Genomic DNA, 14,189 nt, shown 5'->3' on the forward strand with positions numbered 1-14,189 from the left:
AACTTGAGCCACGAGAGGAATTTACCTTTTTCCTTAAGTGTCTCTAGCTAATAATGTTACCCATGCGTCTTTTTAAAGCCTTAAATGTAATAGACACCAATTGACTAGCACCCAGTCATTTCAGTTTTGCAAAACCAAGTTAGTAGACCCATGGCACCCAAGCTTGTCATGTTTACAATGGAGATATCTCTCACCTGAGTACCTTTTAGTGCGCCCCCACGAGGACCGCCAGTGACACATTTGGCCAAAGTGAATCCACAACTTGAGATTCTTGGAATTATCTGGGTTCTTCTACCTCTCTGTCGCTGTCTCTGTCTCTCATCAATGAGTACCACCCCGATGTCCATTTAACTATAAGTTACATCAATGCTCAGCAGGAAGCGAGGGCCAGACGGCTCCCCTGTCTTCTTAATTTTTCTACAAAGATTTCAAGATTCACGTGGCCATAAAGGATGCTGAACTGAGCACCAATTTCAAATTTTGAGAACAAGAGATTAAAATAACCATATTCACTAGAAGAAAAAAAGTATTTCAACTGTTTCCAGCCTTGAAAAAGAAGTAGCCATCACTGTAGGGATGGTTGGGGAGGTCAACTCAAGGCAGCAAACAACAGAACCTGGAGAATGTGATAGGCTTTTAGTTTAAGTGAGTACAATTTTTAGATTTTCAAATCTTTTTTTTTTTTTTTTTAAGAGTGTCCGTTAGCTTCTGAGAGATCAGCTGTTACCAACCGAGCTGACGCTGTGGCTGTTGACGCAGATGCCGGGCTCTTCCTACAGAACAACTGAGGGGAGTTTTCTTGCATCTCATCCCAAGCCCTGCCACCCACACACCTTCATAAAGCAATCAGATATTTCTCTGCTCAATTACATGTGCATATACCACTGTGCAATGATCACTCGCCTCACCAGATGTTATCTGGAATAACCTCAATAGCCCTATTATGATAAACGGGGAACCAGGCATGGGGTTCAGCCAGGATTGCACAAGAAGGTTTTGGCAATAGACCCCATCTGGAAGCCAAGAGTGACTATTATTACTAATAATAGCTATCGTTTATTAAATTCCCACCCGGTGCCAGCTGCTTTATATCTGAAATAATGATGAGAAGTAACAATTATCGAGTTGCTTATTATATGCTGGGTACTGTTATGGATTCTTTACATATATTTGTATTTCTTTACACATATTTACATGTAGAGATCCTTTACATGTGACTGCAATTTACATGTATTTACATTTACATGTATTCTTTACAGAAGAAAATGCATGTACAACATAGATACAAATTTTTAACACCAGTGGATGTATGAGGAAACTGAGGCACAGACAGAGTAAATAACCTGTCGAGGTCACACAAGTAGTAGGTGCTGGAGCTGGGACGTGACGTCTGGAAGCTCCAACAACCACACCCTTAACCATCCTGTTATTTTATCTTCCCTGTTCAGCTATTTTCAATCCTTGTAACAATTCTACTTTTACACCCAGTTAGCAGATGAGGAAACTGAGGTCCAGAGATGCTAATTCATACAGGTAGTAACTGGGGTCCCCTCAGGCCTAAAGCCTTGGCTCCTGGGCACAGAGCTCTACTACCCCAGAAATCTCTGTGGGTGTCTGCTCTGGAAGTATCTGTCCTGAGGTGGCTGTCTGAGGTTTTCTCAAAGAGCTTCTGCCTTCTACCCCTTTGCCCACCAAACCCCAGCTCATCACCATGAAACTTCTCTCCTTTGTCTCCTTGGAGGAAGGGCTCTATAAGAGAACTAATCACGTATTTATCCCATTTTAATTTTTCATGGTCTGAGGCAGTGCTTTAGAGGGCTGAGTCTGCTGAAAATGTAAATGCCAGGCTCTGATGAGGTAGAACTGGGTGCAGCCCAGCAACCTGCCTTTCCAGTGAGCATCCCATGATTCAGACGCAGGCAGCCTGGCTTCATTTGCACTGGTCCAACACATCACTACTTTCTGGCAACGGATTTGCATGGTAGAAAGGGGTTTTCTGGTGGAAATTTTAGGCCGAGGTGGTTGAGATATTTTAGAGAAGAAAGGCCTTTGTTTGTTTGTTTTTTTCCTCCTGCTATCATATAGGTCACTATTGGTTTAGCTTTTATTTATAGAGATTTTTTAGCAAGGGTCTTTCAAATATTCTTCTTATATCAAATGCAAAGAATAGGTCTTTAAAAAAAAGAACAAAAATAAAACCTCAGGTTTATTACCATGAAACTTACTAAATAACAATTTTCCCTTTTTGATAATGAAATAGGTATGTACATCACATATATGAAATAAACAGCATTGGCGTTCATCCTTCCTTTTAATCAGGCTTCTTTCCCCACTGCTCCAAAGGGTGTATCCTGAGCAATAATGTCAAGTTTTTAAAGACACACTGTCTTTACCAATACCCTAGAAGTTATGTTTTGAAAGATTTGAGCATGTTTCTCTATATTTCCATGCACATTCTTCTAATAATACTCAACAAGAAAAAGCTAAAAACACTGATGACAAGAAAAAATATAAATAGCAGAGAAAATAAAGGCTTAATTCTTAATGCTAATGGAAGTCTGGACATTAAGCATTTTGGACTGTTAGACATCATACAAAAGATAAAGAGACCCACTCCAAGGAGACTTAACAGTTGACAAGGACAACCATAATATTATAAATAAATTAAACTGGAATAAATACGAGTGCATGCCATACCTCTTTTATTCTGAGTGCACAGCTTTCCTGCAAAATTCTTATTAGTAATAAATTCCCTTTGCTACCATGGTGACCTTACAGTTTAAAATGTTCAGTTATTTTTTTCAGCCAACGTTGGATGTGTTCTGAAGGTTTTATCTGAGCTTTTTTTTCCCTCCCAGATACTCTTCTGGTTGTCATTTGCATAGTCATTTGCATAATGTTATTCCTGATAAAGCTCTGGTTCTCTGAAGAAGAAAATTAGCAATTATTATTTTGCCACAGAATGAATGATAGCACAGGATGTTAGCTACCAACCTCATTTAAAAACTTTTGAAACAGGGCATAAAAATAATATGAAGACATGTACTATTAAAAAAAATTACCATCCCATCACACATGGCACAGACTTCCCTTTCAGTGATTAACAGTGTCCACTGAAGGTCCTGGGGAGGTGGGGGAGCAGAGTTGTCAGTCACTAGAAAGGCAGGGAGAGCAGGCAAATTACTCCGAGCAAACCATTTAATGAGGGCTTTGTTAGTGTGGAGGGCTGCCGCGCTATATGACAGCTGGCACTTAAGAGGCACGTTGTGAAGGCAACATAATTCTGTCCATCTGCAGCTCAGCAAAAAGGGCAGTCACGGCCCACGAGAGCCCAGAGCGACACTTGGTTTGAATGACAATTTTCCCCTATTGAAAAACACTATGTACATATATGCTGCACACACCCCTATGTACCCTATGCACATACAGTTCTGTTTAGAGATAAGGAGGATTTGTTTTTTATAATCTCAACACATCTTTTAAGTGACGCCCCTTCTTCTCCTGGTCGTCAGGGAAGGCCTCTGGCCTCTCCTGTCCCCTGAGAAAGAAGTGCCCAGCTGTGCTTTCTCCCCAAGTAACGGTGACAGGCATCAAGTCACATCATTAGCAGGACTGCCATAGAGATCGCGTGAAGCAGAGGGCTGCCAGCGAAAGCTAACTGCCATTGTCTCACCACCCCCAAATTAAACAACTTCAGCATTTCTAGAGGTTGAAAAGCCAAGGGTCACCAACACTATTTATTTATGGGATAATAGCAAACTCTTCAATAAGAAGATTCTTAAGAATAAATTAAAATATTTTCTTATAACTGAACTTACAGAACATTTAGGGAAAAAGTCCTGTAATTTCATTACCAAGAAATAAACAAAAATAACCTTACAATGATACCTTTGTATTCTACATTTTATCTACCTATAATTTGTTCAATGGTAATGCCATGCCATTATATTGGTTTTTAGCTTTCTTTTTTCCACATAATAATATTCTGTTAACATATCTCCCTTGTCCATTCAATATTTCATTCTACAACATGATTTTAAATGGCTGCCTAATATTCCAATGATGAAAATGAATCATCTTTCATTTAACCACCCCCCACAAATATTGGACTTTTAGGTTGTTTCCCAAAATGTTTTCTTAAAAAGTTTCCTTTTTTTTTTTTTTGGCTATTGTACAAATACTTTATTAAACATAAAAAGAAACTAGCAGATAGACATGACGACAGTCATACTTGCAGTAACTCCCTGAAGAAATTTCTAAAAACAGAAGGCGACTATAAATTTAGCAGTATTTTTCACTGAATTTGTATTTTATGAATTATAATAGTATCTATGCACATTTAATAAGCTGTCATAGGTGCACACAGGTTAAAAAAAAACAACTATCCAATTCCAGTATGATTTCCCAATATCCTATAAAATTACAGAGGCTTACCGGGGGCTCTGGCCCACAGGTGGGAAAGGTTTGATTACAGCACTCATCTGGGGAGGATGTTCCAGAAATCAGCATGGACAAGTGGCACTAATATTTCCCCAGATTTTAGAACCATAGTGTTACTGAGGCTCCTTAAAATAAAAGGCAGGCGTTAATTTGCTGTCAGTGGTCTGTATTTGTTTTATGTAATATTTAAGAAACATCCTTAAACCTCAGGGTTAGAAGTCATTTCAAACTGGGCACATGGAACAAGATGTCATGAAGGAAGGAAAGGAGGAAGCAAGTCTTAAGCTCTGGTTCTGAGCCAAGTGCTCCGACTGACGCTTTCACATGTATTATCACAGGTTCACGTGTCCGCTTGTGTTAGCAGCTGATCTTTAAGATCAATATTTTACACCAAAAAAAAAAAAAACTAAAGGGTTTGCATCTACCAGGAAAATTCATCTATATCCAGTAAAAAAAAAAAACAACAAAACATTAAACTAGACCCCTGGCCTAAGGCAGACTCTGAACATGTGTCTTCATTCTTACAGCTGAAAGTTAAAGGGTAATGTAGAAGAGGAAAAAAGATTTTGAAGAAGAAACAACTATATAAATCTGCTTTAATTGTTAGCACCAGATAAACTCAGCTTAATACATCTATTTTGAGGCTTCAGGACATTTTACACAATTTTACTATTTAAAATTCAAGGAGGTCTACGGCCATACCACCCTGAACACGCCCGATCTTGTCTAAAATTCAAGGGGAGAGGTTATTGGCTATTTCAACAATTTTAGTTACTTGCAGGTACACAATAAAAATTAAATACTTGCCCAAATCTACAGAAATGAATTTATAAGGACTGGGAAAATGTCTTCCACTGCCATCTGGAATAATATCAGACCTATAACATTTGATGTATTTTGAATTGGAATAGGATATAACTCATAATAAAATTTTTAAGAATTCAGATTTAGATGGAATATATTTTCAAAAACATGGAAATGCTTATGAAACATGGTGGGGACAAGGACATAAAACTACATATGCCCAGTGTCTTTGCAAATATTTTTCATTATATTGATGCAACCCAAGGGTCAGCTGACACTATCCTTCCTATAAAGATTTAAACAAAATCGTTTTTGCCTCCTTTCTAATTCCCAGCTGAAGTTTGTGACCATCTCCAAAATCTCTGTGCATTCTGGGGTCTACTTTCTGAATCACTCGTGGTGCCAAGCTTCTACTAAATTCTGGGTCTCATGCAAAAGTCACTGCTAAAGTGTTTCTCTACCGTTTCCTCCACTGGTCCATCGGTGGGATGCAGCCATTTTGATTTCCCCCCAAAAAACCCACACAAGGCATTAGGATGTGAAGCGAGATGACACAGATTTGGGGTGACCAAAGAGGATCATATATCACACAAGTTCTAATGAAGTCTTAGACATCCCTGTGCGTAAAAGTCCTCTGATCGCCCTACAATGGGAATTTCTCAGTTTTAATTCAGGCTGTAGCCTCCTTCCTTGCCGCCTGCTCACTTTTCATTTCCTCTCTTTCCTCCTCTCTCTTCTTTTCCCATAACTACACTTCTGTTCATTTCACATGCAAGGCAATCTCACTATCTCTTTGCCATTCCTTCTAAATATGCCCTGGAGCCTCGTTTTCTGTATATGAGCAACTTGTTAAGCACTTTTCCTAAACAACTACAACCACAATTTCATTCTACCACTCTCTCTCCTCTCTCTCTCACACACACACACATGTGCACACACACAAGTATGTAGTGTGGTAAATATTAAAAATTTTTATTATATTAAATTACTTCCATAGTTAGAAAACATGAAGAAATAACGACTTCACAGGCTTTCTTCTCTGTGTTGGTCTGGAATCTGCTGGCAAAGGTGCTTGGGAAATGCCCACTGTCAGACTGAAACATAAGGTGACAGTACTAAACATTGTTTAGGCTTTATAATCCCCTACTAGTAAGAGAGTTGAACTCAGAAGGCTTCTCTTCCTCCCTCCCAGCCTCTCTCTTTCCTTCCTTCCTTCCTTCCTTCCTTCCTTCCTTCCTTCCTTCCTTCCTTCCTTCCTTCCTTCCTTCCTTTCTTTTTCTCTCCTTATTTTTCTCTCTGTCTCTCTCTCTATCTTTCTTTCTCTCAAAATTCCTATAGGTATTGGGTGTGATTACTTCTACCGAGTTATATTCCAGATGGTTGAAATGGGGTCTAGGCTATAAATCTTTAAATGGTGTTCAAAAAGAAAACATATGTACATGTACTCACATGCTCCAAACCATGTGTAGTGACGTTGGTTGCCTACACAACCGCCACCCCCCTTTCCTTTTCTTTACAATAGCAGAACCCCTGTTTCATCTCAGAGCTGATTCCTCTCCCATGTGACTCAAGGATACATCTTGATTGGTCTAAGCCAAATGTGGTGGCAAAATTTCTCTTGCCAGTGATTATTTTAAACATGGACATGTGATCTAGTCCTGGACAATATATAATAACAAGCAAATACCTACTGGGGGATGTTGGGCAGTGTTCTCTTCACTCTTTTTTTATTTTTAATTTGGGGGGGTGGTAATTAGGTTTATTTATTCATTTTTTTTTAATGGAGGTACTGGAGATCAAACCTAGGACCTCATTCATGCTACACTGAACTACACTTTCCCCTTCCTTTCACTCTTAAAAAAGCCAAAAACCCAAGGAAGAGATACTCTCTTCTTCTACTGGATGTTTTCAGGTCCACATGTAATACCCGGAGCTGCAGCAGCCATCTTGTGACTATGAGCACAGTGAGCTAGAGGATCAGTGTGACTGGGTAAGAGGGCAGAGTGAAAACAGAAAGGGCCTGAATCCCTGATGATATCTTTTTACCTTTATCATTAACCAACCTTGAGCTGCCTTGGCATTTATTTTTTTCTGAGAAAAAATGAATTGCCCCCTTATTTAGCCAGTTGAGTTTAGGTTTTCTGGCTTCTAGTGCAGAAAGCATCCGGTACACTGTGCTCAAGCCCATTGACTAACACGGAGCCCCTGTGAACACAATATTTACAGTAAGTCAATGGGAGCTGCTATCTCAAGGGCTGACGTTTTCATTTTCGTGTTTAAAGATGCCTGATCTCATTCACCAGCCACTCTAGAATTACTCTGTGTTTACGTTGCCTTTGGCAATTAATACCAGCTGTTTCTGCTCAGAAACAGGACTATTGGACCCCCTGGGAGGTCTTCCCTTTATTCCATATGGGCTCAGGAAGGAGAAGGGTGCTGTCGAGGTGATAGGTTACTCCCATCACAGGAGTGGCCTCTCTTCACTCACAGCCAAATTTATGAGAAAAGGAGTCACCAAGGCAATTGAGATTCCATAATTCGATGGAGGCCACTAACAGCATCTATCTATTCTGTCTCTTGTATATAGACCTAAATTCGGTTCAAAGATAGCAGCATGACATTTCATAGGAATTGACAAAGACACCATAGTGAATATTTAAAAGACTGACTTGTTTCAAAAGAGCCTCTGTTACCCTCCCCTTTCTTGCTGTCCAGCCCCAGGGGTTTCCGGATCAGCAATGCAGCCGTGTCCCGTCATGTTCGTGCTGGTTTGTCATCTCTGTCTCACACAATCAATGGGGTGGGTGTGGCTGGAGGCATCGTTAATGGAGCGATAATGACAGGAGGCAGCCATCTCCACCTCCCGACATCTGGGTCTCAAGCCCCCTTTGTGGCCTGAGTACTGTCTTTCTGTAATTAATCATAAATATTCCATGTTTTAAAGTTTAATCTTGCAAATCATTATGAAATATGATCAACCCACATTATTTACAAGCCCACTATCCTTTAAAATATTTCAGAGGGAAGAAAAAAAAAAACCTATGGATTATTTACAGATCTTTCAGCTCATCTCCCAAAAGCCAAAATTTGGGAGAGGATTTAATGCGTGTTTCTGTTATTCTTCGTTCTGCTTTCTCCATTTAGGATTATTGGTATCAATCCAGTTTAGACCTCAGCAACTGGCTGTGTGATCTTAAGCAAATGTTTAGCCTCTTTTTTTGTTTGATTGTTTGTTTGTTTGTTTAGCCTCTTTAAGCTTCAGTTTCCTAGTAAAATTAGACTAACAATTTCATATAGGTGAAGTGCTGTGCCTAATATTTGGCAAGAAGCAAATGATCAATAAATAAAATATCAAGTATTATTGTATTGTGTCATTGTTGCTAATAATTCTGCAAAAACTTTAGAGTTTGGCTTAGGAGGCATAAATTTAGTTTTATGATGGTCTTTCTTTCCCTTCCTTAACCATAAAATGGAGAATAAATTCAGCCTAATATTGAAGTATTAAGTAATTTAAAACTCATGTTAAATCTTTAAGCAATAGATTTTACAGGCAGAATTTTAGCAGTAGAATATGTTAGATTGAAAATGTATTTCAAAACACTTATCAATTCAGAAAAGTAAAGATTTTTCTTTGATAACTATAAAAATGCTTCTTCTTCTTTTGCAGAGAAAGACAACAGAAGACAAGGCAACAAGAATTTCCCCCCAAATTTCACTCTGACACTCTGATTTTACTACATACTGCACAACAAAGAGATAAGATTAAATCCACAAGAGGGAGACAGGTTCATGCTAAATTTCCTCAGGGACAGCAAACAAAAAAAAAAAAAAAGAAGAAGAAGAAGAAGAAAAAAGAGTAAAACTTTAATTCTATTCAAGGACTTCATGCAATTTCCAAAGACATTTTAGGTTTAGTCATTTTTTTAAGGGTGCAGTTTTCTATTTCACGAGGTAAAATAATATCTTAAAACAACTTGGCAAATCTTTAAATGTGTGTAAGGTAGATGCGTACACACTCAAATGTCCACTGGGTGATTCAATTTACAAAAGAGAAGAGGGTGACAAGAGGAAAAAAAGAAGAAAGCGGAGGAGGGGTAAGATGGAGAAGGCACAGCTCAGTGGTAGAGCGAGTGCTTAGCACGCCTGAGGTCCTGGGTTCAGTTCCCAGTACCTCCAATAAAAAAAATAAAATAGGCAAACCTAATTACCTCCCCCCAAGACAAACAAAATATACAAAAAAAAAGGAGAAGGTGAAAGGACTTTCACAACCCCAGTGTACGGGGTTGATGAGCTGTAGTCCCAGGTGGGCGTTGCCTCCACCCTGCAGAACCTGCAACCTGGCCCGTTTCTGGCCAGACCTGGCAGGGAGCTCTGCTAGGGCCTGTGTTTAACTGGCTTAGCGCTCACTCAGGAGATTCTGGACCTTGGATGTCTTCCTTTCTTCCGCTCCATTCCCCTGGGCTACTCTACAGGGTCTCCCCTTCTGCTGGCCTCCTCACCCAGCTGGAGTCGTTACCTCTGGGTCTGAGAAAGTTCCTGTTTTTCTTTCTGGCCTTTTCCTGGAGGTCCGTTTGCATGCTCTTACCTTTATTGGTCACCTTGCTGCTAAAGAAAAGGGTTCTGTCTAGAGAGAGAGACTTAAATTGAAACCTGGCTCCCAAGCAGACAATACCTTTTAGCAAGACCTTTTAGCAAAAGCCAAAAGCATCTCCCAGCTTGGCACATGGCACCCCCATCCCACCAATCGCCCTCGTTCTGCTATAGCACAGTTTCGATTTTTCTTACTCCTTCCTGCTCTCCAGCTCTCTCCTGAGTACCCATACAGCCAGCCCCTCCCTATCACCCCGGGGCCCGAGCTCAACCTGGCACCTGGAGGGCAGCAGGGATGGGGGTTGGGGGGGTGGAAGCCAGGTACTGGTGCTCAGCCCTCTATCCTGGGTTTTCTACCAGACTTCTGGCAGCCTGTGCTGGAAGAGGGTGAGGAGCCCAGGGGATCAGGAACTGGAGGAGGAGAGATCTAAACACAGAGCGATTCCCCAGGAACTGAGCACTAATCCTGGCATGACCTGCTTCCCCAGCAGCTACGCTTGGCTTTGTTTCTGCACGCCAGAGTGGGCTTCCCCAGCACGAGGGACGATTCGCTTGGGGGCAGTTCTCACGGTTCCCAGAAACCTCCACCCTTCATGCTACTGCTGTGCCTGTGTCTCCGACGAAAGACATCAGTTCAGGTCTCAGGAAGGAACCTGTCTAGCTCCATCACTTCCAAGCTGTGGGATCTTACCCTTTGTTATGTGGGAAGGATGACACTCGGACTGCAGAGTGTCATCAGGGATAAGTGAGGTCAGGTAAGTCAGGGATTTTCAAATCTTCCCTGAGGAGCCCTAAGTGTGTAGAGGACATATCTAAGAGACCACAATGCAAGTGTCGAGTGGGCTCTGGCAGTCAGATCTCACCCTCTTATGCAAGCAGGCACATGCTCACACACGCAGGCACACGCACACACATTTACACACATCAACCAGAATAGCTAGTTGTCCTTACATACAAGAGTAAGATTAGAATCCTCTTCCTTTCCTGTGTCCCCATATGCCAGTGGGCTTTCAGGCTGGAGTTTCCAATCACTAGTCTTATGCAGGGCTTCCCTGCAAATGCACTGAAATTTGGGTCCCCCAGGTTCACACCTACCCAGTCCCTACCCCTTATTCAGACAGAGCAGCTCCATTTTTTTCTTTTCTAGGTAATTTAAAGCAATTCTGAGTAACATTGGTGGAGAGGGAGCAGTCGAATGCTTTCAAACAGTGTGAAAAACCCCTGGTGGAGGGCACCTGGAACCACACAGCTGGGCAGCAGTGATGGGGTGTGATGCCCAAAAGGCACGAGGGCTGGGAACAAGGATTGGGTGGGTCTGGGACTGCCTCAATTGCAATCTGCTCACTGGCACAGGGGTACAAAATGTGCCTCAGTCAGAGTACTTACCATTTGCCAACTGCCTGGGACTGATATTTTTCTTGGCTTGTAGCAGCTTCAAGGAGAAGAAAGCTGTTCGGCTTGAGCCAGAACATCATATGTGGAGGGAGAAGCAGCGCCAGGAGGGGCAGATGCAGGAGCCGGGGTTTAGAGTGGCCAGCCCTGCCTCTGACTCCGGAGACAGCGGCTGGTGTGGACTGTCCTTGCCACCCTGCCCTGTGAATGACAGAGGCTCCTCCTCAACTCTGAAACCAGCGGCACTCACACAACGTTCACATGTGTCACTGTTCCCATGGGTATATCTTATTTTTTTAATGGAGGTACAGGGGATTGACCCAGGACCTTGTGCATGCTAAGCATTCACTCTACCACTGAGCTATACCCTTCCCCTCATGTCTGCACCTCGATCAGTGGATATAGACTCAATGTGGTAAAAGCTTATCTCCAGGTATTATTACTGAGTAAAAATTTGTTTTATTTTTACCTTCTCTGTCTATAACATCCCTGTTATTTATTAATTTATATTTTTTGTTTTGATTTAAAGTGTTCAATTATGTCTCAAATGTCAAAAGGTGGAATCAACCCAAGTGTCTAATGAGAGATGAATGGATAAACAAATTGTGGTACAAACACACTATGGAATAGTTTTCATCCTGAAAAAGGAAGGACATTCTGATGTGTGTTACAATGCGGATGAACCTTGAGGATGTTATTTTAAGCCAGTCACAAAAGGACAAAGACAGTATGATTCCACTGATACAAGGTACCTAGAGTGGTCAAATTCATAAAAGCAGAAAGTTGGTGGCTGCCGGGAGCTGAGGGGATGGGAGATGAGGAGTTAGGGTTTAACGGCTACAGAGTTTCAGTTTGGGAATATGGAAGAAGTTCTGGAGATGGATGATGGTAATGAATGTAGAACAATGTGAATGGACTTAATACCACTGAACTGTACACTTAAAAATGGTTACAATGGTAAATTTTACATAGTATATCTTTTACCATAGTAACATTTTTAAAATGTTTATCTATGAGGTATTTCAAAAATACCAAAAAGAACCTACAATAACAGCCAATTGTGTAAGCTCCTGGATTTGATAATTTTGTCCTGTTTGCTTCTTTTTTATTTCCAGGAGATAAATGACCACGGATGCAGCTAAATCTCCCCTCTTTCTCCTCCTTAGAGGGAGCAGACTTGCATGTATCCTTCCGTGTATATTTTAACATCTTATTACATAAGAACATATAATATGGTTTTGTGTGGTATTTAAATTTGACAAAGGATAATGTCTTTGGAACTTGCTTTTTACCCATCTTTTCTGGGAGATTTATGCACATTGACCTAGGGAGTCTGTGCATTTAAAAATCCCGAATATTATTGGGTTGATTGCATCCTCCACTGATGGACATTTAGGTTGCTTCCACTTTTTGGCTGTCACAACAAGTGCTGCAGGGACTATCCTGAGCACGCCGCCCCGAGCACATGTGTAAGAGTTCCCCTGGTGCGCAGTCCTAGCGGTGGAGCCTTGGGGTTGGAGGGGATGTGCGTTTTCCACTTCATTGGATACTGTTAAGTTGATCTCTAGAATGATTGTACAATTGAATTCACACCTTCACTGAAGAAAGACTTTTTTGTTTTTCCCATTGCCCTCACCAAACCTGGGTATTATTACTTTTTTTTTCCCCTCTCAGTCTAGTGGGTTTGAAGTGATATCTCCTTGTGAGTTTAAATTGCATTTCCCCCCATAAGGGAGATGGAGCAGGTTTTCACAAGTTTCTGGACATTCTAACTTCTTCTTTTATAAACTATTTGCTTCCTATACTGAAAATTCCACAAGGTCCAAAGACAGTCTATAGTGTTCCTAGTTGAATGCTCATAACCTAGCACATAACAGCCATCATAGCTATTTGCTGAATGAATGAATGAATGAATGACCAAGCACCCAGATAGATGCTAGGTTAAAGTGTTTTGTTTTGTTTTTTAATTTTACTGACAGTTGGTGCTATAATTACTCCTGACCGTGAGATTCACGGAGATTAAATAATTTGCCAGTTCCACACAGCTAAGAAGTGGTGGAACCTAGACTCAAACCCTGGTCTCATGTCAGAACTCACACCCTTAATATTTCAACATCCTGCCTACCTTCACAACTCAGCCAGGAAGACAGAAGGTTAATGAACAAATGTATTAAGGATCCTTAATTCTGTTAGCAATTCTTTTTCTTAACTAAGCTGCTTTATCTTGATTAAATCTCTCAGGGAAAAAAAAAATGTGTTTTTATGTGTGAAATTACATTTGCTTTTGGAAAGCATCAAAAGATTTTATTAATTTGGAGGCCTTATACCAGGAAGTGGGAAAAAAAGATCCCCCAAACTCCTATTTAAAGCAAGTTGTTGCCAGCTGCTGCTTCCTCTAGAGACCATTTATATCTGCAACCCATACTTTTCACCTGAATTGTAGGCTTACACGCCCAGCTGCGACAAGATAGCTCTTCTTGGTGTCTTAAAGGCATCTCCAGCTTTCCTCTCCAAAACTGAACTACTGATCCTCTGCACCCTGGCCCCCAGTTCGTTCCACCCACAGCCTTCCCATCCCAGTTGATGACAACTCCGTCCTTCCAGCTGCTCAGAACAAAAACCTTGGAGTCATCATTACTGCGCTCTCTCTTTCCCATTTCACATCCCTTCCTTCATGACGTCACACTGGCTCAGCCTTAACCACTGGTGCCAGGCTGCATCACTGCTCCCGCCCCGCCCCGCGTAGCACCTGGTCCTCTCACCTGTGTCTCTGCGTTAGGCTGCCAATAGGTGCTCCTGCTTCTCCCTCGCCCCCAGCAGTCTATTCTCAACACAGCAGTCAGGGTGATCCTCTTGTGACTCAGATCCTGTTCCTCCTCTGCTCAAAACTCTCTCGTCTAGAAACCAGTCCTCAAAATGGCCACAGTCCCCACACAGTCTAGCCCCCCACACCTTCCCTGAAC

At 41.3% G+C, this 14,189-nt stretch overlaps 1 long non-coding RNA gene across 3 annotated transcripts in view; it reads right to left on the minus strand.

Annotated features, from left to right (window-relative positions):
* The window catches only part of LOC123615011 (uncharacterized), a 52,137-nt gene extending 40,703 nt beyond the window's left edge, over nucleotides 1-11,434 (minus strand). For all 3 annotated transcript variants that reach the window (XR_012507152.1, XR_006722540.2, XR_012507153.1), the window contains exon 1: nucleotides 11,221-11,434. This is a non-coding gene — a long non-coding RNA (uncharacterized LOC123615011). The remainder of the gene's footprint in view (nucleotides 1-11,220) is intronic.
* Between the last annotated feature and the right edge of the window lie 2,755 nt (nucleotides 11,435-14,189).

Source organism: Camelus bactrianus, chromosome 5, assembly GCF_048773025.1.
Source record: "Camelus bactrianus isolate YW-2024 breed Bactrian camel chromosome 5, ASM4877302v1, whole genome shotgun sequence".
Taxonomy (NCBI): Eukaryota; Metazoa; Chordata; class Mammalia; order Artiodactyla; family Camelidae; genus Camelus; species Camelus bactrianus.